Here is a 25461-nt window from a genome sequence, read left to right as displayed (position 1 = left end):
AAACAATTCAATTTGATAAACATGGGTTATAATGCCTACAGCTTAATAATGTCCATAAACCGGGACAAATCATCATAGTTCCACTCCACCGGCAAATCTACATTTTTTATAAATTAAAAACATCTCTACAAACATTTTTATTAATTTATTCTATATTGTTAACTTGTAAAAAGTTATAACGATATATAATTATAACTCGACAGAGTTTCCAAGAGACTCTAAACAACTCTACAATAATCCTTACAATTCTAAAGTGTCCAAAAATACTCTACTGACAACTCTTACCTATAAGGGTAACTCTTATGAATCTAATTGGCTAATGGTCTTACTCAAGTAATAATAAAACAACTCTAAATGGTCAAATATCTTCAATTTTAATCTTTACACGTTATCAGATTTAACTCTAAACAATTCAAAAGTAACTCTAACAACCCTATTGACAACTCAACAACTCTATTGACAATTCTAAAAATTCTATTGACAATTCTATCGGACTTGAGAATAACTTAAGTTGGTCAAATAATTTAAATATTCATCTCTCACTCCTAATTTCCATGATTATTATACTAATAATGCTAAATTATTATTATTATTAAATATACCAAAGAATAATTATATATTAGTGAACCTGTAACGTGATTTCCAATTAACTCATTTTTGTGGGTACAATATACGTTTCGTTTCATTGGTAGATTCTATCAATTTACTCACTACCCACTTTATTATGTCTATCAAAAGAACATTGACGCCACAGGATTCAAATGGAAAAGAGAAACAACATGTGTATTAATGATGCAATATATATTGATATTGATGAAAGTGTACCACTACAGTACACATAAATATATAATGACGATACTAATAACGAAGCAGCATATAATGAAAAGTGACGCTATTGAAAAATACCGTCTTACAAATATCGGTACCAAATTATATGCATCAAATTATACGAAATTAACACCACTAAAATCATCAAAACATCAATTTCTCATATAACACTGAATTATCAAAATCATTGCATATTAAGGATTATCATCAAAACCTAACAGTCACAAAGTCATGAGAATTTAGGGATTTCATATTAAACATATTTCATCCCATCATACATTATCATACAATCAATCCTCACATACTATTCATCATATACCCGGTTATAGAGATTGAATCTCACCCTTACCTTATGGTTTGGAGATTGCCTCTAAAAATCTGATGGAGTGCAAGCCTTTGCCACCGTTCAATCTTCTTCCCGTCAATCTCTCATTCCTCCTAGTCTGCAACTTTTGTTCCACGGTCTGTTTTCCCAAAACATCCAAAACCCTTGTTCCTCTTTTTCTGAAATTGCTTTCACGATCTAAATTGCAACCAACTTACAAACCCTTAATTCCATTATTTATTCTTTTAATTCAATAAATCAAATAATATTAATAATAATTACTATTATTCCAATAATACTCTTGGGCTTAATATTACACCTCCACATTTCTTCATACCACCCACCACCAAACCAACTTAAATAAATCATAGTCCTCTATAGTAATATTATTTTTAATATTATTCTCCGATTAAACCGACTAATTTCTCGACCATCAATTTAACCGCTCAAAACAACATATAATTCCAATTACGGCTCTTATAAAAATGCCAAAAATTCTAACTTCGACTAATTCCAACAATTAATTCATTATACAATTTAATTAAATAAATAATTAAATTCCGGGTGTTACAACTCTTCCCCACTTAGAATATTTTCGTCCTCGAAAATTCTATCCACCAACTCCAACCTCAACTTCATCCCATATCTAGTCTTTGATCCTCAGTTGCGTTTGGCAACACCTAGACTACTACTCTTGTGTAGTAATAACAACTCAACAATATTCAAATACAATACATGCATGCTAGTACTTCGCGGCCTAACCGTTAGTAACTCATCAGACGTATCAACTTATACTCGGTTATACAATCCCACATCATCATCCTGTCAGGTCAATCACATAATAACTTCAAGGTAACCAACTTAATCAACTTCATAATATCTCCGAGTATTACTCATCACTTACGGTAACCAACAATAACATTACTGCAACAACGGCTAAATTATTATAATTCCAGCTGAATAGCATAACTCGACTAATAGCCACACCACTCATCATCAATTAACACTTACAAGGTCATCCTATTACAATCAGCACCATTCAAAAGAAAACACAACACTCTGGCACATCACGCTTTAGCCGCGCGACTCTGATCCTCCATATTAATTCACCGTCCTATTAGAGTTTCTATCAACTTATATGATTCACAAGCTTCGACCAAGCTTCATACTTCCCTCAACATTCACCACTTTACACACTATCGAGATAGCAAGATAAGTCTATAACATCCAAATACAATTTTCGTCTACTATTAACAAGAGATTAAGGGTAATCAAGTCCTCAATTTGTCAATAGATAGCCGACAATTATAATGGAGTATAACCATCATTACCAACTAAAACAACGTCTCTACTTACACCATCAAAAGCATCATAATTCAATATCTTACAAAACCATCTGAACCTGCTAACACCGACGTCTTACAACTTCATACTACTACACATCCTGTGATAATATCATAACAACATTCCTTAACGCTATCATCATCAGCACTCCTCATTCTTGAAGTTATGCTCTTTGCACTTCTAACAGCTGCAACAACTCTTATAATCACTTACTAATAATCCATAACAAGGTCTACAATAATCCAACACTTAATCATTGTTCCTTCATCAACAGTTTACACGATAACTACTCAAACCGACAACTTCGTTTCTTTCCAACATCATCCTGCCACCAATATTTTTTTACAGCTTCTGCCACTATTTTAATAAGAAATTTCATCTCGTTAGCTTTCCAATGCTTCAAACGGGACTCAAATCGGACGTCCAGAACTCCAGTTATGAATTTTTGAAGTTTCATAACGATTCACAAATTTTCCTGCGTTTTTCTTACGGAAATTTCGCTCCAAAACTCATTCTTTTCAACTTAATCACTTTTCAAACAGTCCTTAACACCATTCCTCGCTCCCAATTTTTTTTTTTTATAACTCGAGAGGCAAATTCTTTCGGCGACTTCAGTTTTCAAAACAACAATCCTCTCTACAACTTCCAACTAAAACACATCCAAGAAGCAAAGCTTCTCCCCCACTTCGCTCAAACTAATACCTGCAACAACCAGAAAGCAACAAGTACCGACAGTGTTTCACACATTTGTCGCGTACAGAGGAATAAACAACATTAGACAACTCTGGCCGGACGGACCGACCTGCTCTGATACCACTAATGTAACACCCCATTTTCTACCCAGTAATTATAATAAAATCAGAGTGCCAAAATTTCAAACAATAAAACAGGATGTCACATTTCAACATAAAACAACAAACGTCATGTATTTCATTTACCTTTGATACATAGCATTCTACATCTACAACTTTAAAATTATAATTCATTCACAACTTTATTCGTCAACTTTAGCCACTTCTGGGCGCCTTCGGGATCGTGAGTGCCTATGAACAACAGAGGATTGTTCCTCTGAAAATTGTGCAGCTGCCTTTCAGCACCAATTCTAGCTCCATTGGCATTCCCTCCCAACACACCAGCAATCATGCCTAGAGCCTCAGCAATCGCATCGTCGTTCCTTCCACCTCTTCAGGCCATTGTTCTGCTAAATATCAAACAATATTCATTAGAACAAGAAGTATCGACAGTGTTAACCTTACACTAATCGTATACAAAGGATTAACCGACACTAAGACTCTGACTTAAACGACCGACTATGATCTGATACCACTATTGTAACACCCTTCTAATACCCCGCATAAATATTAAACAATAATCAGAGTAAAACATGAAAAGGGCATTACAACTTCCATATAATTAAAATATTACTTATGTCATGCCATAAAAAGGAACGTTAAACCCAAATATCATTCAGATTGTCATGTCAACACAGCGGAATTATATTAAACATCTGAACAATGCAACATCCAAAGTCATAGGCTTAAAACACCACCATAATAAAATACTGAAGTAAAAAGAGTTCCACAAATAACTCTAAACAACGCCCCCAGTGTTACACGACCAGAGCATGACACAGACCCAACTGACTCTAACGAACTACTTGACGAGCTAATCCTCACCAAGTACAAGAGCTACTCCTCAATCTGAAAAATAACAACAGTAAGGGTGAGTCTCATTCACATTTAACTAATGTTATAAGATATAGATAATAAAATATCATTTCACAAGCCATTCACCCAATCACGGTTACAATCAGATTCAAACCATACAATCAGTAAGCAAACAACCAATCAACACATATTATAACATTGGACAATCTTCCATTCATGTTATAATAGCACAACAGCCTAATGCAATGCAACTACATGCATGTGGTACCAAATCTAGGATAACCCAACTCACCGATCCACCATCATCAAGGATACGGTAACACCCACTCACTAATTCCGCACAATGGGAATTAGCTACCACTGATCCACCATCGTCAAGGACCAGCCACATAATGATTATGAATGCATGCATCAACCATAACATGCTCATCACCCACATAAATCGACTAAATGTCATAATCATCAATTACCATAATAAATAGCCACACATAATCATGCTATTCTTCAACCATAGTAAAACACGTATTTTATACCAACAATACATGGATAACAAACATCGGTTACAACCACAACATCATACAGGTAAAACATTCATTAGCGTACCTATAAGCGTAAGCCATCACAACCAAATAAAATCGAGTCACAACTCAAAACACCATTTTATTATATAAATTATTTGATTAGCTTTACCGTGCTCAAAACGGCACTAAAATCTGACTTACGGTTTGAAAGATATGGGTTTTAGAAAATAAATTAATTTTTCAAAAAGCTTCAGTGGTAACCGGTTACTCCAATTCAAGTAACCGGTTACTACCTTACGGAGTAACCAACGAGTCTATTCGTAACAGCGGTAACCGGTTACTTCAAAACCAGTAACCGGTTACTGCCTCCCAGCAGAACCACAAAACACAAATTTCAACAGTGGTAACCGGTTACCCCAATTCAAGTAACCGGTTACTTCACAACGAATAGGCCATCTCAGTGATGTAACCTCAAGTAATCGGTTACCACTCCCCAGGTAACCGATTACCTCGTACCAGAAACCCCAAAACTCCATTTTTAAAGCACCTGTACCAATTCCAAGCCATACCAGAATGTACCATAACGTATTGCAACATCAAACAGCATCAACAAACACAATTTGGCATGTTTATGACTCAATTTAAACACCCAAACACTACTATACAACATCAATACAAACAATTCAACAAATCTTCCAAAACCTAACATCCTAAAACCTAACCATAACCCAATTGAATTCAACAACATGTTCAATCTATCCCACTATATATAATCCCATAAAAGAAGTTAAACGGAAGAGTCCCCCCTTACCTGAAGGATGATTCTTCGTTCTTCCTCGCGTCGCACTTCTTCGCTTCTCTGCTCTTTCACGTTCAGACTTCTCTTCTCCCTTTTGGTTCTCTTCTCCCAATTCCTTCTTTTTTTCTTATTTTATGAAAATAAACTTATCATTAGTAATGGGCTTCACAACTGACACCCCCCCTTCTGCTAAAAGCGACACTGGCCCATTAGCCTCATTATTCCATTTTTCTCAGTTACTCAAATAATTCTAATATTTAATCCAAAAATTAATTAAATTAAATAAAGAATTTTATGGGGTGTTACAATTATCCCTAAGGAGATACGTAGGCACTTGGCAACAAGGCGAGTCGCCCTCCTCCAAACTCTAATCATGTTCAATATAATTAGCCTTTAAATTGTCTGTTACATTTCTTTATGTTAGCCATAAATCTAACCTTATAGTGCAAACCTTGGGAAAGGGTTGAGGGTGCCTAACACCTTTCTTCGACCTGAATATAGTATCTTACCCCGATCTCTTAACTGTGTAAGGTTTCCTATTCGCCTTGGTAGAATAGGTGGCGACTCTAAAATCTTTAATTTTTAGGGTAGGTTGCTACAAATAGCATATGTGATTTTTGGTTGTGAAGCCTTGTCTAATTTTGCTTTGATAGTTTTAACTTCTTTTTTCCAAATGTGACAAGTTTCACATCCTCCCCATCTAAACCAAGGACTCTTGTCAACAACTCTTGTGTCTTTGATACTTTTGATCATAGATTACTTGAGAGTTTCTAATTCCTTTTCGGAATCGGAAACTTTCTTCTTAAGGTATTTGAAAATTCTTTTATTTGAAGCTAAGCGTTGAAATGCTTCCTTAGCTTCATGATGCAAAGTATCAAAGGCATGCTTTAATTCAAAATAATACATAGCATCAATATTATTGTATTTGTCATGATTTACAAACGAAAAAAAATCATACTTAATTGCTATTTAAAACGTTATTATAAACCAAAGAATCATAATTAAGAATAGATACTTAATTGCTATTTAAAAATAATGCTCATATAAAGAAAATTTTAATGGGATAATAGCTACAGTATTTTTTAAAATTACATTATTTTATATAAATAGTATCTATATAAATCATTTATTTAATTCTAAAATAATTTTAATATTCTTAACATTAAACTTTTACAGTATATTGATGTTAAATTATTAATTATTATATAAAACATAAAAATATTTTTATTTGGTTCAGTTAGTATAAACTAAATTAATTATATTTAATTATATTAATTAATTTAAAACTAGTTTAGTTAATCTAGTTAAATTAAAACTAGTTAAAATTATTTAAATTAAAAATAAATTAATTTAGGTTATAATAATTTAATTTAATTTAGTTTATATTTTATAATTTATTTAACTTTAACAGTAAAATAAATATTAATTACTATTTTATTATTTAACTAATATTAATTAATAACGTTAACTATTAACTAATAAATATTAACTAATAAATATTAATTTAAATGTTAACTATTAACTAATATATTACTGTATATGTACATTATTTTTAGATAGTAATTTAAATATTAAAGTTATTTAAATATTAATATTTTTTAAATATAAGTGATATTTAATATTTTTTAAATATTAATGTATTAACATTAATATTTAAACTAATTTATGTAATTAAAAATAAACCAAATTAAAACTAAATTAAAAATAAACTAAATTAATTATATTAATACTATATTAATTAATTAATTTAAAACTAGTTTAATTAATATAGTTAAATTAAAACTAGTAAAACCTATTTAAAGTAAAATGCAGTATGATATTAATACCATTCAAAGTATTTAATGAACAAAACAAACAACTTAGCTTAGTGGTTAGGTGCCACTTCTAACAAATTTTGGTTATTTAAAATGTTTTGGGTGTGTTTGTTTCAAGGTTAGAAAAATTATTCCTTGGAATGATATTCCCAGGATTAGTATTCTTTGGAATATTATTCCAACTTATATGTTTGGTAAGAATTTTGTTTCTTAGGAATAATGATAAAATTTGTTTAATTTAATAATATTAAAAAATAAAAAATAATAATAAATGTGAGTGATAGTGGAAAGTTAAAGTTGGTTGAACTTATTCCCATGGGAATATTATATTCCCACCCTTTAAGCCTTGGAATAAAAATAAAAAAGTCATGTGTAAATAAGAATCCTGGGAATAAAAAATGCCTTGGAATAATTTTTTAAAACTTGAATCAAACATGGGAATGTTGCATTTCCATGGCCATATTCCTGGGAATCTTTTTTACAACCTTGAAACAAACACACCCTTTGACATTTCAACCAAAAATTAATATAATATAAATTGCATACGTGGCATTATAAATAATAATAAATTAAAATAAAAATCCACATGGGCCATCCACATTATTAGAAATAAAAAAAACATGTCACGTCAGGTATTTTGCTTACTGGATGTGATGAAGTTAAAAAATGAGAGAATCTTGAAATGTTAGGGAAATTATTGCAACTTTTTTTTTGCAGGGGGTTTTTCAAATGACCCCTATATGGCAGGGGAAAATAGGTAGTAACCTTAGTAATAACAAACACAAATCATATTCAAACAATAATTAACATCTTGTTTCATACTCAACAACAAATAATACCCATATCTCATACTCAGCAAGATTCCTCTCTGAACCCATAATTTTGCCAATGTAAGGCCAACTCTGTAATTCCTCTATAAATCACTCAACTCAACATATTATATAATTACAATTCAAATAATCATATAAATATTCACAAATATTCATCAATAGAGTAAAAATATATTATTATTCATGTTAACCCATCAATAGGATAATAAAACAAATATTCACAGACATATGAACACAACTCTACACATGTCAGAGTTACTATTCAATTATAACTCTAATCTATCATATAAGAAAAGTCTACCATTTGAGCAATTCTTAGCCTATCCACATCAGCATCTGCTCCCTCAAAAATCCACATCAGCTTTGGCAGTTACACTTCTCAAAATTCATTCTCACGTTGCACTTACTAACTCTCCTCTTTCTCTTCCAAAACGGTTTCTCCTCTTCTTTCAAAACCGGCACATTCTCTTCACTCACCATTCTCTTCAATGAACGACTGTTTGTTTTCCCATTTTCAAAACGATTCAATCTATCTTCATTTACCATTCTCTTCATCTCCATTCAACTTTCGCAACCGCCCACATCCACCTCTGCCTACTCCGCTCTAGATCAAAACCTGCGTCGCCTGCAACTGCTGATTGATAAGGGGTGGGAAAGATTTTGTTTCATTGAAATCAAATTTGTTGACGAAAACCTAACTTTATATCCGATGGAGGTGGGGTTGTGTGAGTTCGTTCTTTCCTGTCATTAATCACTCTTGATTTCTATTTTTGTTTTTATGAAGTTGTTTAACATGTGGTCTCTTTTTCATTTTTTCAGGGCTTTTGCTTCAACATGGATGAATCTAACTCAATGTATGTCTCTGCACGATTTTATAGAGTATAAGATATTGGTAGTTATTAAGTGATTTTGTTTTGTTTAGGTATGGTTTATTGTTCTTTAAATTTACAAAGATGAAATTGATAAACCCTAATCCCTAATTTTTCATTGTTTTCAATGTCTCCGCTTCCTTTCTGATTTATGTTTTCAGATGGCAATGAACTAAGTATGGAGCAATCCACCATAAAAGGATAGAAAGATGTTTAATGTTGGATCTGTTTATTTCATTTCATCATTCTTTTACAAAACTACTGACCTGCCAATTTTTTTAGTTATTAGAATTTTGGTCTTCAGTTAATTGTCCACTATGGATTTACTTTTCGTATGAAGGTAAGTATCAATAGATGCTGATTAAAAACGTACATCAGAGGCTTTGGAGAGAAGAGAATAAAAGGTAATTTTACTTTTCTAAAACAATGCAGAATCTTGATTTGGAATCCTAAAGTCACATACTATTCTCTTATTTCAAATTGGAATTTATGGGATAACAGTAATCTTTTATATACATTATCATCATATGTGTTTAATCATGTTATTTGAATGTATGATGATTTAAATTGGATTTTGATAATTGTGCAAAAGTTCGTGATTATTTGATTTGTTTCTTCTGAATTTCATTAGTTGTTATGTATATGATTGTACCAATCATAACGTGATAGTGTGAGTAAGGATTTATGTGAAGTATGATGATTTTTTTACGTGATGCTGTTTTCGTGAAATGGTTGTTGTTTGTCTGTTAATTGTGTATTATAACCTTAAACTAAATTAGATTTGATGATTTCTATCCCCTCTACCAGATTCTTGATGCTTCCAGCAATGAACCATGGGGTCCTCATGGAACGCTTCTTGCAGACATTGCTCAGGCAACCAGAAACCCATAAGCTTTGGCCTCTCAATTTTATGCTAGGTATTTTGTGTTTCACTGCATATATTCTCATTTTTTGGTGGACCTGTAGTCATGAATACCAGATGATCATGTTAGTAATATGAATACCATATTATTAGCGTGCGCACAAAAATATGAAGAATATCGACCTTCACATCACTGATTCACACTCTTCCCATTCCCTGACTTTCGAATCGGATATCTCTGATCTCCGATCAGCCTGATTCCGACAAGTCATTTTACGGCATGAACCTCCGTTTTGGGAATTCTGAATGAATCAGGCAACGATATTCTGCGTGATTTATCACTCTTACAGGTACTATCTTAAATTCATGTTATCTTTACTTTCTTCTTTATATTGTACCTACAATATTGTATCTGTTATTTACAAATTGAATCTGATGATAAATAGGATTTTTCTTCTCCTGGCAAGTTATTCAAAATGTGGTGATTAATATCATCAACAATTTTATTTTGTAGGTTAATGTGCTTTGTGAATTGTCACTTAGCTAGCTGCATATTTGGAAGTTTTTAATCGGCGAAATGTTGATTTTGATCACATTTATCGGAATATGGTCTCCAGCCGATCATCCACTCTACTTGGTACTGCAGCTGGTATGATACCATACCTGTTCCTATATTGCTCTCTTGCCTTCTCCACATTTTTTGGCTACTTTACTCTTGTGGCTTGCCATTGATTCTGTCTATTGCAGCCGGTGTCTCTACTTTGGCTCATATGCTTCGCGGTACAAATATGAGTACATCCTTAGCGGTATAAATATTGTATTGCAACTATGGTGCATGATAGGATGACTGAATCTGTTAATACTCAAAAGCTAACTTCCTTTGAGACCAGTGTAGTTCCCAAGGAGTTTTTTTATATACCTGTCATGGAGAAGGGGAGAAAGCGTTGAAAGAGATTAATCTGGAGATGGGTTTCGCTTTTGATGAACAGGATTTGGAATACTACACCAAACTTTTCACAGATGACATTAAGCGTAATCCAACAAATGTGGATTTGTTTGATATTTCTCAATCAGTCCAACAGTGAACATAGTAGGCACTATATTTTTTGTCATTTGTTTCTCATCTATATAGTTTCTTGCTTCTCTGTCACTTATTATCACTCATGGCTAATGATCACTCATACCATATTATGCCTAATGTAAGTATCTCTCCTTCATGCATTCTTATTTAAATGAACTTTGGTATTTGTTGTTGAGGTTAAAAAGTTTGTTGATCTTGGCTGAAGCGGACTCACCATCATTGTTGTTTTTTGTTTCTGTCGTGGGAGTTTTATGATTCTATGTTCTTCTGCTGTTTTAGAGTGGAAATCAAAGTCAAAGGATTGTGAAAAGGAAATCCATGAATGGAAGAAGAAAAATTCTGCAGCCACTACAAACTTATCCTAACTGAATTGTCAGATAAGCTCAAAGGTTCAATAAGAAAAATTTATTTCTCAGTGTACTTTCATGTATATAATGCATAGATAGCCAATGTTTTTAGTATTGTTACAGGAGGCACAGATTGAGCAGATGTTTGGGCAAAAGCATGAGATAAACGAGAAGTGTGAACTAGAGCAGATTAGCCTTCCAACCATATCAGATCCTATGGATACTGATAGCTCAACACCGGGTCCAGTTTATGACTTTGATCAACTCAGCAGGCCAAAAAAAGATAGGAAACCCTCTGGCAGGGATAAAATAGAGGTAATTTTTAAAAAACTGGATGCATTGATGTCTGAGATCGAAAGAACAACACCCAATTTATGTCTATTATACACCCTTATATTTTGTTCATGCATCTTATATATATGTTGGTATAGAAGATAAATTGGCGTGGACAACATATGAAAAATTTCTTAGGGAAATGTTGATGGTAAGAAATGCAATAACAAGGGTGTGGCTGAAGCAATTTTAGGAACTTTAGGTCTTTCTGATATAGGACAAGTTTTTCCCGTTAATGATCCTAAGTGGAAGGGTTGTGACTCTTCTGTGTTCGTCCATGAATCTATGAGTAATATTCTATTTCTATGTATATATACCTAACTTTTTGCTTCATTTTCTCCACTGAAATCTAATTTAAGCATTAGTGTTTTCTGTTTTTTTAGTTTCTTTGAATTGAGTTTTATTTTCTATGGATATGGCAAGGGAAAGAAGTCATGTACATTTAGATAATAACTGTTAGGTCTGGAGAAATTGAACAATGGAAAGCTTTATGATCAGGCTGCCAAGATTAAAGTACCTATGTTTGTGCGATTATTTCGCTATTATGCCGATACTATCAGTAACAACAATTGCATGTTCCTTATGTCAATAATCCTTTTTGAATTGTAGTAATGAATTTGTTGTTAATACCCCGATTCTTACAACATCGACTATTTTCCCTACTATAAAATTACTATATTTTCATTTGGATGATATACCCTGCCAGTTCAACTTAGTCATCTCAACTTAGTCATTCTACGCGGTCTGTTGTCCGAAGAAGAGTCAAGAATTCAATCCAATTGATTGAAGTCGAAGTGATCCAATGAGTATTGTTTGAGAGTCTCCGACGTCGGTGTTTAAAATCAGATAAGTGTCTCATTTCATGTAGCTTAGCTGATTTAATCTGCTACTTTTAGACTGTTGAATTTTGTTATCTCTATTGTGATGGGCTTGCTTATGCAAATTCGTTGTTACAGAAAGTTCTATGTGGGGATAACAATTTTGTCAGTTTCGACACATGCTAACTGGTCGTCATTTGTTGGTGACGATAGCTTTGTTCAGGTTATGATTTTCGAAGGCAGTAGGCACATACATCCCGTCTGGGATGTGAATGGAGGTCACCGACAGTACCACAAGTACACAGTTAAAAAAACAATAGTCACATTGAACTTTTAAATGATAAAAGTGTAGTTGGAATCCTATATAATTTTAGCTATAGTTGAAATTGGATGTGCAGGACTTTTTTGTTAGCATTGCCTTTGTTTTGAAAAGTAATTTTCTTTGGATGTTCCATCATGATCTTGAGTTTACCATTGAAAAGACATCTTAATGCAGTTGAACATCATTGTGGAATATTCTCCAGTTTTAAATTTAGAAACTGATTTTAGTATCTAGGTATGTTGAAAACCTTTTATATTCACCCCCACCCAAAACAAACATTAACTATTATATTAAGAAGTCAAGCTATTCGTAAGTATAAAAAAGTCTCATGGTTGACACTTTCTATTTATAGTTTTATCTCACGTGTTGTCTGCAGAGGATATTTTAACGCCGAAAGATTCGGCAACAAAAGTCAAGCATATCAAAAAGGAGTGATGGAGTTTTTTCCAACCGTTTGTTGATTAGTGTTTAATGATTATTGATTAGTTTTTAATGGTTATTGTTTTTAATAATCATTTAGTTTTTAATGATTATTGTTTAAGCCTTTAGTTGTTTAGTTGAGTTGTTTAAGTCTTTAGTGTTTAATGATTGGTGTTTAAGTCTTTCATTGTTCTGCTGAGTTGAAGTCAACCTAAGTATGTAACAATTGATTCCAGCTATATATGCTATTGATGAACCTATAAGGTGTTCATATCATGATGATTACCTCAGTTTCTTTATCATTAATCTATTCCAAATTTATCATCAATTTCTATTGTGGATTCTGTTGCAGACTGGTTTGTATCATCACATACTGTTTTGATTCGCGTAAATACAGTACAGTGTTTTGGCCATACCAAATTTACATATAGAATGCATTCTGTTTTGTATTATCACCTAAATATAAAACAAAACAATTATATGTATTTTATAGATTACTTATATAATCATTTATTAAATTGATGATAAAGTTTTTTGGACATACCAAGTTAACTGTATATAGTCCAACAAAGACTCTTATATCTCATGTATAAACCTCTAAAACAACCTTATCTATAATGTAGATTAGAGTTTTTTCAATTTTACTAATCAAGCTGCTAACATTAATAGCAGAAATAGTAAGCAGTATTATACACCAAATTAAACTTCAATCACTTTACACATGCTCATCAAGATACATGTCAGATGGACCAGATAAAGCTACTAATACCATTGGTCTAACTAATAATCCTCCAAAATACAAATGATGGCTGCCATTGAATTGTATTGGTGGGTTGCATGAATTTAGATATCTATAGGATACGGGAACAAGCTCAAACGTTGGTGTTTACGCGAATATGGACTTGAGTACGTGAATTTTTTAAACTGCGGATATGGGAACGGGTCCCTACTAGCATCTATCATTTATTATGTCATTATCTTTCTTGTGTTAAAAAAATAATTAAATATATGTACTTTGAAATATTTATACAATATATGTATTAGTTTAATTATATTTTAATTTTCCTAAAATATATCATTTATCAGTTTAATTATGGTTTAGTTATCTTTCTTTTCTTAATAACTTTATTTTTCAATATTCAATTTTTTTAATTTTAGTAATTTTATAACTTTACCCATTTTAACCAAAATTTAGTCTTTTACTAACTTTTATTATCCTCAATTCAAATGCGCGATAACGACGGGTACCCGTGCGTTCGGCTGCCATTGAACTGTATTGGTGGGTTGCATGAATTTAATTAAAAATAGGATACGGGAACAAGCTCAAACGTTGGTGCCTACGCGAATATCGATTTGAGTACGTGAATTTTTTAAACCGCAAATATGAAAACGGGTCCCTACTAGCATCTATCATTTGTTATGCCATTATATTTCTTTTGTTAAAAAAATAAATTAAATATTTATATAATATACAGTATGTGTGTATTACTTTAATTGTATTTTAATTTTCCTAAAATATATCATTTATCAGTTTAATTATCTTTCTTTTCTTAATGACTTTATTTTTCAATATTCAATTTTTTTAATATTGGTAATTTCATAAATTTATCCATTTTAACCAAAATTTAGTCTTTTACTAATACATTTTATTATCCTCAATCCAAATGCGCGTTTGACTTGGCTGTTATAGTAGCTATAATTTTTTAATCCATAGGACACGGAACCAGACTCTAACGTTGATGTCCACGCGGATATGGACTTGAGTATGTGAATTTTTTAAACTGCATATATGAGAACGGGTACTATAGTACCCTATCCATACCCTAATAATTTATAACTTTTCCAATTTTAACCAAAATATAATATTTTCCTATACTTTTTATTTGACTCAATCCAAATGCGCGAAAACGACGGGTACCCGTGCGAATTCACAGGTATCAAAGTCACGGCTGCCAATAAATTGTACATTTACATATCTATAGGAAACAGGAACAAGCTCAAGCGTTGGTGCCAACACGAATATGAGCTTGAGTACGTGAACTTTTTAAACTGCAGATATGGGAACGGGTCCCTACTAGCATCTGTTATGTCATTATCTTTCTTTTGTTAAAAATAATAATTAAATATATGTACCTATCAGTTTAATTATATTTTAATTTTTCTAAAATATATCATTTTTCAGTTTAATTATAGTTTAATTATCTTTCTTTTTTTAATATTAAGACTTTATTTTTCAATATTTTTTTTTAATATTAGTAATTTTATAATTTTATCCATTTTAACCAAAATTTAGTCTTTTACTAATATCTTTTATTTTCCTCAATCACAATGCGCGAAAACGACGGGTACCCGTGCGAACGCACGGGTAAGACACTAGTAACTCATAAAGTCTTACTCTACAAATTCAACAACTCAAAATTAACTCTTTTGGAATCACGGCCTTACCCAAGTAATAATATATCTCAAAACGACTCTAAAGAGTTAAAAACCTTCAACTTCAACTCTAAGCTCATCATATATAACTCTAAACAATTCAAAAATAACTCTCACAACTCTATAACAACTTTAACAACTCTAAACATATCAAACTCAACTCCCTCAATTTAAATCAACTCTAAAAAATATCAACTAACTCAAATAAAGTTATTTATAAATATATTTAATTCCTTAAATTGCTAAAGGGTTTCCCAAAACTCTTGACTTAACTATAAAATGGTCTCACTTCAAAATAGCACCAAACATTATAGACTTGTGATTAAAATTATGAAACTCTCCGGTTTAAAAGCTCTTTAAACTCTATTTTAATTGCAATTGATAGCATCTCGGTCGGAATATTCTAACTCTAGTTCTATTTGTTTCAGTTCAGCATTATCACAATATTTCAACATAAACTCTAAAATAGAATGTCTGATTTTAAAATTGCACAAAAAATTACAGAGTTATGATAAATTTATGAAACTCTCTAGCCTAAAAGATTGTTGAATCCTTTTTTTAACGCAATTGATTGCACCTCAAACAGACTTAAGAAACTCAAGTTACACATAAAACAAGGTGACCAAAGCATGACTGAAATTTACTACACTTCTGGTATAAAAACCAGAGAAGTACTTTTGTTGTGGTTCACCTAGACCCAATTTCCCCATTTCAAAAAAAAATTATTGCGTTAGTTTTGGAACTCAAATTACACATGAACTTATGGAACAAATGGACTTATGGAACTCAAGTTACACATGAAACAAGACAGTCAATCCCTTTATACGTCTACCTGCGATTTTCTTCATTTTTTCTCCATATTAAACATGTTCAAAACTTCGCTATTTCGTCTGTATGAGTTATAATCACCTAAATATACACCGATAAACATAAATGTGACTCAAACATCACAAATTCAGCTCTCACCTTAGTGCAAGGTAACAATATAACTTATCAATTACTCTCGCCTTATCAAAAGGCACCAACATACATATCAATTAACCCTTTTGCCCGTTTAAAACCCAACCGCCCCTAAAACATAGATCAACAACCATAGACAATCATACCATAATCCAATTATTAAAAGTTATCATAGATCATCATATAAATCATAATTTCATAACATATTCATGAGAATAAGGGAAACCTATCAATTAATTTCTCAAAGGATTTTGCCCAAACCCTTTTTGCCCAAAACTATAACAATCACAAATACAGAAGAAGAAGAAGAAGAAGAAGAAGAAGAAGAAGAAGATTTAAGGGTAAGGATCCCTCACTATCTGACTGCCTAAACACCCATATGTAGAGTTTCCCCCTTACCTCGAAATTATTGATCGATGAAAACCTTTGGCCTTTTGAAAATTTTCCTCGCTCTTCAAACTTCTCCTAGATTTGCCTCTCTCTATGCGTCTTTTCTAACTTTTGCACGTACAATACAAAAGTCCTCTCACTTTATCTATTTATTCTAACATAATATCTCAAATACTCCTCTAACCCCTCAACTCTTCTTACACCCTCACTAAACCTCTATTTCTATTATTTTACTTTTAATTTAAATAATACTCTAACTTAATTAAAATAGACAAATCTCTAATTTTCTAATAAACTCAATCATCCCAATAAATTAATTAAATGTAATTAATTAAAATACTTAAATAATTATTTAGAATTCTCCAGCTCCCAAATAAAATAATTAGTAATAATATTAGTAAAATAATATTAATTATAATAAAATACAACTCTAATTTATAATAACTCTCCACCATCCAATAAATCAAACACTCCTCAATTAATTAACTAAAACCACTCAGGCTAAATTACAGTTTTGGTCCCCCTGTTTTAGGTTTTTCACGATTTTGGTCCCCCTATTTTCTTTTTAAACAGTTTTGGTCCCCCATCCCAATTTTGATGCAACTGTTCATGTACTGTTCATGTACGGACATGTACTGTTCATGCACTATTTATGGACAAAATTGAGATGGGGGACCAAAACTGTTTAAAAAGAAAATAGGGGGACCAAAATCGTAAAAAACCTAAAATAGGGGGACCAAAACTGTAATTTAGCCAAAAAACAACTTAAAATATTGACATAATATTAATACTCTTAAAATTAAAATTGTTGTGTTACAAAGAGTGAAGGATAGAAAAACACTTAGAAAGGGGGGGATTGAATAAGTGTGACTTAAAAACTTGGACGATAAAAACAAATTGCACAGATATTTTTATCCTGGTTCGCTGTTAACGAAACTACTCCAGTCCACCCCCGCAGAGATGATTTACCTCAACCTGAGGATTTAATCCACTAATCGCACGGATTACAATGGTTTTCCACTTAGCCCACGACTAAGTCTTCTAGAGTATCCTGATCACAACTTGATCACTCCAGGAACAAACTGCTTAGCCAACTGCTAAGACTTTTCTAGAGTCTACTGATCAACCTGATCACTCTAGTTACAAACTGCTCAGCCAACTGCTAAGACTTTTCTAGAGTCTACTGATCAACCTGATCACTCTAGTTACAAACTGCTCAGCTAACTGCCAAGACTTCTCTAGAGTATACTGATCCAACTGATCACTCTAGTTCCTTACAACTTAATGTAATCTATTCAAGAGTTTACAAATGCTTCTTAAAAGCTATAATCACAAACTGTGATATTTCTCTTACAACTTAAGCTTATTCTCACTAAGATATTACAACAGCAATGTAGTGAGTTGATGAAGATTCTGAGCTTTGATTGAACAGCGTTTCAGCAAGTTTGATATTCACAGAATAGGTGTAGAATTGGTAACCTTGCTTCTCATAAGAACTTCATACTTATAGGCGTTGAGAAGATGACCGTTGAGTGCATTTAATGCTTTGCGTGTTCCGTACAGCATCGCATTTAATGTTATACGCTTTTGTCAACTACCTCGAGCCTTGTTCACGCTGTGTCTACTGACGTTGCCTTTAGTAGCTTATAACGTTCCTTTTGTCAGTCAGCGTAGTCTGCCACCTGTACTTCCTTCTGATCTGATGTTTGTGAATACGACATTTGAATATCATCAGAGTCAAACAGCTTGGTGCAGTGCATCTTCTGATCTTCTGATCTTGAAGTGCTTCTGGTGCGTGATACCATCTTCTGATCTTCAGTGCTTCTGATCTCTTGTTCTTCTGATGCTTCCATAGACCCATGTTCTGATTCTGCTTCGACCATCTTCTGATGTCTTGCCAGACCATGTTCTGATGTTGCATGCTGAACCATTTGAGATACATCTTCTGAGCGCTGAATTATGCATACTCTTTATATATTTCCTGAAAGGGAAATTGCATTGGATTAGAGTACCATATTATCTTAAGCAAAATTCATATTATTGTTATCATCAAAACTAAGATAATTGATAAGAACAAATCTTGTTCTAACAATCTCCCCCTTTTTGATGATGACAAAAACATATATAAATGATATGAATTTGCGATCAGAAAGAAAGAAATGGCAAAGGACAAATTACACAGCTATAGCATAAGCATATGAATATGTCTCCCCCTGAGATTAACAATCTCCCCCTGAGATAAATAATCTCCCCCTGAAATAAATACTCGAAGAACTTTGATAAAAGACTTCCCTGATTATTTCGGTAGAGACGATCATATAAGCTTCTGCTTTCAGAGAATTCATAGCTTCTGACTTCTGCTTCCATTGGACAGCTTCAGAACTTGAATTTCTTTAGATCCTTAGAACACTCACAGCTTCTGATTCCTGCTTCCATCCTGGACAGCTTCAGAACTTGAGTTTCTTTGATCTTCAGAACATTCACAGCTTCTGACTTCTGCTTCCATTCAGGACAGCTTCAGAACTTGAACTTTCTGGATCTTCTAGATCATTCATATCTTCTGATTTCTGCTTCCCTCGGATAGCTTCAGAACTTGAATGTCTACAAACATCACTTCATGCTAGATTTGTATCAGAACATTGTTGAATGTACCAGAGCATCATCAGAGCATCTCTACATCCTGAAATGTTACAGAACAAAAACTAAACGACAAAAGTCAGCATGAATGAATCAGAACATAAAATGTATATTCAAATACATGATATGTATCAGAGCCAAATGTATCAGAGCATTATGGCTTAAAAACATGTATCAGAGCAAATAGAATTTTGTCAGAACAAAAATAGACAATGATATTCAGATTCTATTCTCCATGCTTCTGATCCCTGAAGCTTGACAGCACTCAGCTTGCTTCAGTTTCCAAGAGCTTATTCTTTTTACAGAATAATGCTTCTTTATGGTCTTGCTTCTAGTGTTTGCTTCTGAAGTTTCACTTCACTTCTTTGTACCTGCAAAACACTTAAACCATCTAGAACTTGCAGTTCTTGTTAGTGTATGTGTGGGAGCCTTTACCCAGCAACTGATAGATTTAATCAAATCATTTATCATTTATCTTTCTCCCCCTTTTTGTCATATCATCAAAAAATAGAAAAGATTCAGATGAATAAAACAGAATACACGGAGGAAGAGGATGATTTCATTAAGGTTCAACCAATTGGTACAAAAGTACAAGAAGAAAAGATCAGATGCACAGAAACAAAACAAAAACAGATGCAAAGAACAGAAAGAGACAACACAGACTTAATCTAAGATGGCCCTAGTCTTGACAAGATCTTGGCCAGCATCTCTTTCATCTCGTTGTTGTGTCCTTCCTGCCTCTCTATGAAAGCATCATACTTGTCATTGCGTGAGCTTTGCTCGTCCTGTCTTCTCTGAATTTCTTCTAGGGTCCTTGCAAGACGGGAAGGTTCATCAGAAGAAGCTTCACAGCTTTGATCCACAGGAATGACAACTTGATCTGCAGCTTCCATAGAAGTATCATTTGCTGGGATATCCTCAACAGGGTCTGATTCAGCAACATGATCTTCAGCATCTGCTTCTTGCATAGAAGCATCTCCATACTCTGCAGCAGGAATTTCAGAGTCTCCATTCTCAAGTGCCTGAAGAATGGCAGCCAAGTTCCTGGGAGCAGAGGGACCTTCAACTTCTGGTGGGTCATCAACTTCTGGAATGACCAAGCTTGGGTCTTTCTCAGAAGGGTTTTCCCTCAGATAGTCAAATAGGGTCTTGAAATCTCCAAGCAGAACAGGATACTTAGGAATCCAGACAACCATATCCCTGCAAGGGTTTGCTTCCATTGCAGCATCCAGTCTTAACTGTTCCATCTCGTCCACAAAGGGCTTCTCTTCCAGCAGGTATCTGCCTTTTAGACTAGTAACCCAGAATTCTTCAAAATCCCTTAGCATTCCACGAGATCGTGGGGCAGCAGCCACAAGTCTTCTCTGTACTTCCACAGCTTCTTTTTGAAATACCTTGTGAAGTCTTTTCCAGATATTTCTCAAAGAAACATCATTCAGACCGCTTAGGAAGGCTTCCTTCAGAAGGTCTAAGCCATTGATCACTTCATATCTGAAGAGTTCCAGGTAGGTAGAGGGTTCAGGTTCAGGTGGATAGAGAGAGAGTTTGCAGTCAGGGTAAAGAAGGCTGTAGGGTTGGGATATTCTGGTAGGTAATGGATGAGATATAGAAGGTGGAGATACGGTGGTTGAAGAAGAGGGGATATCTAAGAGAATGATTGATGAAGTTGGAGTATCAGAAGGGATGGATTGAGGAGAGGGTGGAGAATTTGTGAAGAGAATTGGTGAGGGGGATTTATCGGAAGGAGTTGGTGGAAGAGTATTTAAAGGTGTGGGGTTCAGAATGGGAGAGGAGAAGGATGATGGAGAAGGAGTTGGTAAGATGAAGTTTGCTTTGGTTTCAGAAGGAGGTGATTGGAGAGATGGTTTAGGGATAGAAGGTTTAGGGACAGAAGGAGGAGGAGTATAAACCTGCCTGGAGGAGAATGAAGATCTAGTTCTGTGAAGGGGGTCTCTGATCCTTAAATTCCTTCGTTCAGAAGATCCCACCTTGTCAGGATCATAGGTGACCCTCAACTTCTTGGCTCTTTCAGCCTCATCTTCTTTGGCCTTCCTTTTTAGCCTTGCCTGTTGTTCCTTCTTATCCTTCTTCAGAATATCCTCTTTAGACGGAAGTACTCTGCCACGGATCCAAGCAGGATCAACATCTGATTGCTTCCTCACACAATCTTCCAAATAAAACTTGACAACTCGATCAAGTTCTTTATGAAACAGAGAGATGAACCCTTCAAAAGCAATTCTTCTAGACATAATGTCAGGAAAGCTTGTGTACATAACAGGTACCTTGTTGATGACTTCCAGTCCGAACAGATCAACACCATTGAAGATGGGACCATGAGTTGCTTCAAGAGAATGCGATGTATTGGGATTCCTGAGGAAGTCCACCACTTTGCTTTCAATCAGAATATCTGAAATCATTCTTCCGAAAGGAATGGTTGTTCTTGGAATATGAGGGTACTTCGCCCTTTCATCTTCCCTTGACTCAAAAATAGAAGTTTTTAAATTCTCAAACAGAATATGAGAAATGTTGATTTCTATCTTTTTGCCAATGCAGAAGAGAGTGTACATGTGAGTTTGACTGATGTAGGAGGAGGAGCGCATCTTCTTTCTATGGTGAAGGGAACCCAGAATGATCTCAGCCCATACTTTATAAAAAGGCCTTAAATTTCCTGTGAGTTGAGAATCGATTCCAACAACTGTCGAGATTTGTTTTTGAACTAGAGCCCAGTCAACTGTATGTGGTTGAAGCTCAGCCCAACCTTCTTCATCATTCAGACCGTACAGCTTTCTGATGAGATTCTCATTGATGATCACTTCATGCCCTAGCACGAAAGAAATGATGGCAGATGGAGTAACGGTTGCATGTACCCAAAAATCCTTTACAAGTTCAGGATAAATTGGACCAACCAATCTATCAAGATATTTTGACCATCCTTGCTCAAATATTCTTGCATCACATTGAAAGCCATTTGCTTTGAGGTTGTTGATATCCACAGCCAACTCACAAAGAACTTCCAGTTCTTTCGTAGGTATTAAGCAAGTTTTCAGTGGAGCATCATTTTTGCTTAAACGATTCTGTGTGGAAGTGATTCTTTCTTTAGAGAACGATGAGCGAGAAGATGAATTCATTATGATACAGCTTTGAGATCAAGTCAAGAACTAGGGTTTGAATAGAGATGCAACGAAAGGAATGCTCAAAAGAGAGAGAAAGAGAGAAAAAGAGGGAATGAAGATGAAGCGGGTTATTTAAAAAGATTTAAAAAGAAATAAATATGCATTTAATGAGAAATGACATTGGGAGAGAGAAAAACAGTAAATGAAATGATTTAATACAGTTACCTAGGTCGGCGTCTTTCCAACTGCACGCTTTGTACAAACCGTACAGACACGTGTTTCTCATTAGAGAGTAGATGACAGCTGTAGAGATAAAAGACTCTACGCCTTCAGATTCTGATCATTGCTTCTGAAATGATCTAACTTCTCTTTTGGAAACACTCCTTCTGAAGTACACTGATATAGGTCTGGAGGAACTTCTGATTCTTCACTTCTTATATATATATATATATACAGCTTCTGGAGATTCAAATCTTGATTCTTCCGCTTTTGATAAGATAAAGCTGTATCTGCAGAAATTCTTAAGCAGCTTTGTTTCATCAGAAACAAGTTTATCATCAAACCAGACATTTAGGTTTGTCCAAAAATTAAGGTTTCCAAAATTGTATATTCTGTAGTACTTAGAGCATTCAGAATATTCAAGAATGAAACACCATTGCTTATAGAAGCAAAACACAAGGAATGGTTCTGAGACAGACAAACTTTCTTTTCTGATTTCATACAAGCATGGTTTCTTCAACAGCTTTAAGTACCAGAACTTGGAAGACAATCCTTCTTCCCTTCAAGGGTTGAGAGTAACTTGAGTCCAGATGTCATGTCATGTTGAATGTTGTCCTTTTTGCCATCAAGAGAATCTGCAAAAGAAATAATCCTTTTCTTTGGTACCCACATCTTCTTGGGTCCTTTCTTGTTAGTTCTCCTCAAGTTCTGATTGAACTTGGGTTTAACATTATAAGTACTAGGAGGAACAACATGATAATTTCTAATATGAGTTTCATGATATTTCCTAGGTTGTGTCACATGCTTCTTGGTGTGTGTTATGTGAAAGCTTTGTGCATGTGAAGTGTGCCTAATATCATGTGAGTGGCCATACTTGAACTGATCATACAATGGCTTGTATGTGAGTTTCATTTCATCAACAGGTTCAAGTTTGTATGGGGTTTCACCCTCATAACCAATGCCAACTCTTTTGTTTCCAGACACTGAATATATCATAGAAGCTAGCTGACTTCTGCTAATACTTCTAGATAGGAACTTCCTGAAACTTAAATCATATTCTTTCAGAATATGGTTTAGACTAGGAGTGGATTTTTCTGAATCAGAAGGGGATCCAACATCATTGGACAATTTTAAAAGTTTATTTTTCAATTCAGAATTCTCCAACTCAAGCCTCTTTGTTTCAGATTCAAATAGCTTTTTCAGCTTTTTGTATTTGATACAAATTTGAGACTTGGATTCCAGAAGTTCAGTTAATCCGGAAACTAACTCATCTCTAGTAAGTTCAGAAAATACCTCTTCAGAGTCTGATTCTGATGTAGATTCTGATCCGTCATCTTCTGTCGCCATCAGCGCACAGTTAGCTTGCTCATCTTCTGAATCATCTTCTGACTCATCCCAGGTTGCCATAAGACCTTTCTTCTTATGAAACTTCTTCTTGGGATTTTCCTTCTGAAGATTTGGACATTCATTTCTGAAGTGTCCTGGCTCATTGCATTCATAGCACATGACCTTCTTCTTGTCAGATCTTCTCTCATCAGAGGATTCTCCATGTTCAAATCTCTTTGAACTTCTGAAGCCTCTGAACTTCCTTTGCTTGTTCTTCCAAAGTTGATTTACCCTTCTGGAGATCATGGACAGTTCATCTTCTTCTTCAGATTCTGATTCTTCAGGATCTTCTTCTTTGGCCTGAAAGGCGTTAGTGCATTTCTTGATATTAGATTTTAATGCAATAGACTTACCTTTCTTTTGAGGCTCATTTGCATCCAGCTCAATCTCATGGCTTCTCAAGGCACTGATCAGCTCTTCCAGAGAAACTTCATTCAGATTCTTTGCAATCTTGAATGCAGTCACCATAGGACCCCATCTTCTGGGTAGGCTTCTGATAATCTTCTTTACATGATCAGCCTTGGTGTATCCCTTGTCAAGAACTCTCAATCCAGCAGTCAGAGTTTGAAATCTTGAAAACATCTTTTCAATGTCTTCATCATCCTCCATCTTGAAGGCTTCATACTTCTGGATTAAGGCAAGCGCTTTTGTCTCCTTGACTTGAGCATTTCCTTCATGAGTCATTTTCAAGGACTCATATATATCATAAGCCGTTTCCCTGTTTGATATTTTCTCATACTCAGCATGAGAAATAGCATTCAGCAAAACAGTTCTGCATTTATGATGATTCCTGAAAAGCTTCTTTTGATCATCATTCATTTCTTGCCTCGTCAGCTTTACGCCACTGGCATTTACCGGATGTTTGTAACCATCCATCAGAAGATCCCATAGATCACCATCTAGACCAAGAAAGTAACTTTCCAGCTTATCTTTCCAGTACTCAAAGTTTTCACCTTCAAATACCGGCGGTCTTGTATAACCATTGTTACCGTTGTATTGCTCAGCAGAGCCAGATGTAGATGTAGGTGGATTTGTTGGAATTTCACCAGCCATCTTTTAAATGAAGCGTTTTTCTCTTCCTGAATCTTTTCTAAACACGGTTAAGTGCTTGCACCTTAGAACCGGCGCTCTGATGCCAATTGA

At 34.1% G+C, this 25461-nt stretch overlaps 1 long non-coding RNA gene across 2 annotated transcripts; it reads left to right on the top strand.

Annotated features, from left to right (window-relative positions):
- The first annotated feature begins 8539 nt into the window (after positions 1–8539).
- On the top strand, positions 8540–11936 carry LOC131617138 (uncharacterized). 2 transcript variants are annotated; one of them, XR_009288448.1, is made up of 7 exons: positions 8540–8853; positions 8948–8982; positions 9159–9401; positions 9805–9914; positions 11220–11329; positions 11411–11602; positions 11722–11936. It is a non-coding gene; the product is annotated as an uncharacterized LOC131617138 (long non-coding RNA). The 2 variants fall into 2 exon arrangements; XR_009288447.1 differs by having other exon boundaries at positions 8948–9401.
- The last annotated feature ends 13525 nt before the right edge of the window (positions 11937–25461 follow it).

This window comes from Vicia villosa, linkage group LG7 (genome assembly GCF_029867415.1).
Source record: "Vicia villosa cultivar HV-30 ecotype Madison, WI linkage group LG7, Vvil1.0, whole genome shotgun sequence".
In the NCBI taxonomy this organism is placed as follows: Eukaryota; Viridiplantae; Streptophyta; class Magnoliopsida; order Fabales; family Fabaceae; genus Vicia; species Vicia villosa.
Note: the sequence above shows the minus strand (reverse complement) of the source record. Positions and strands in the feature narration are given on the sequence as shown.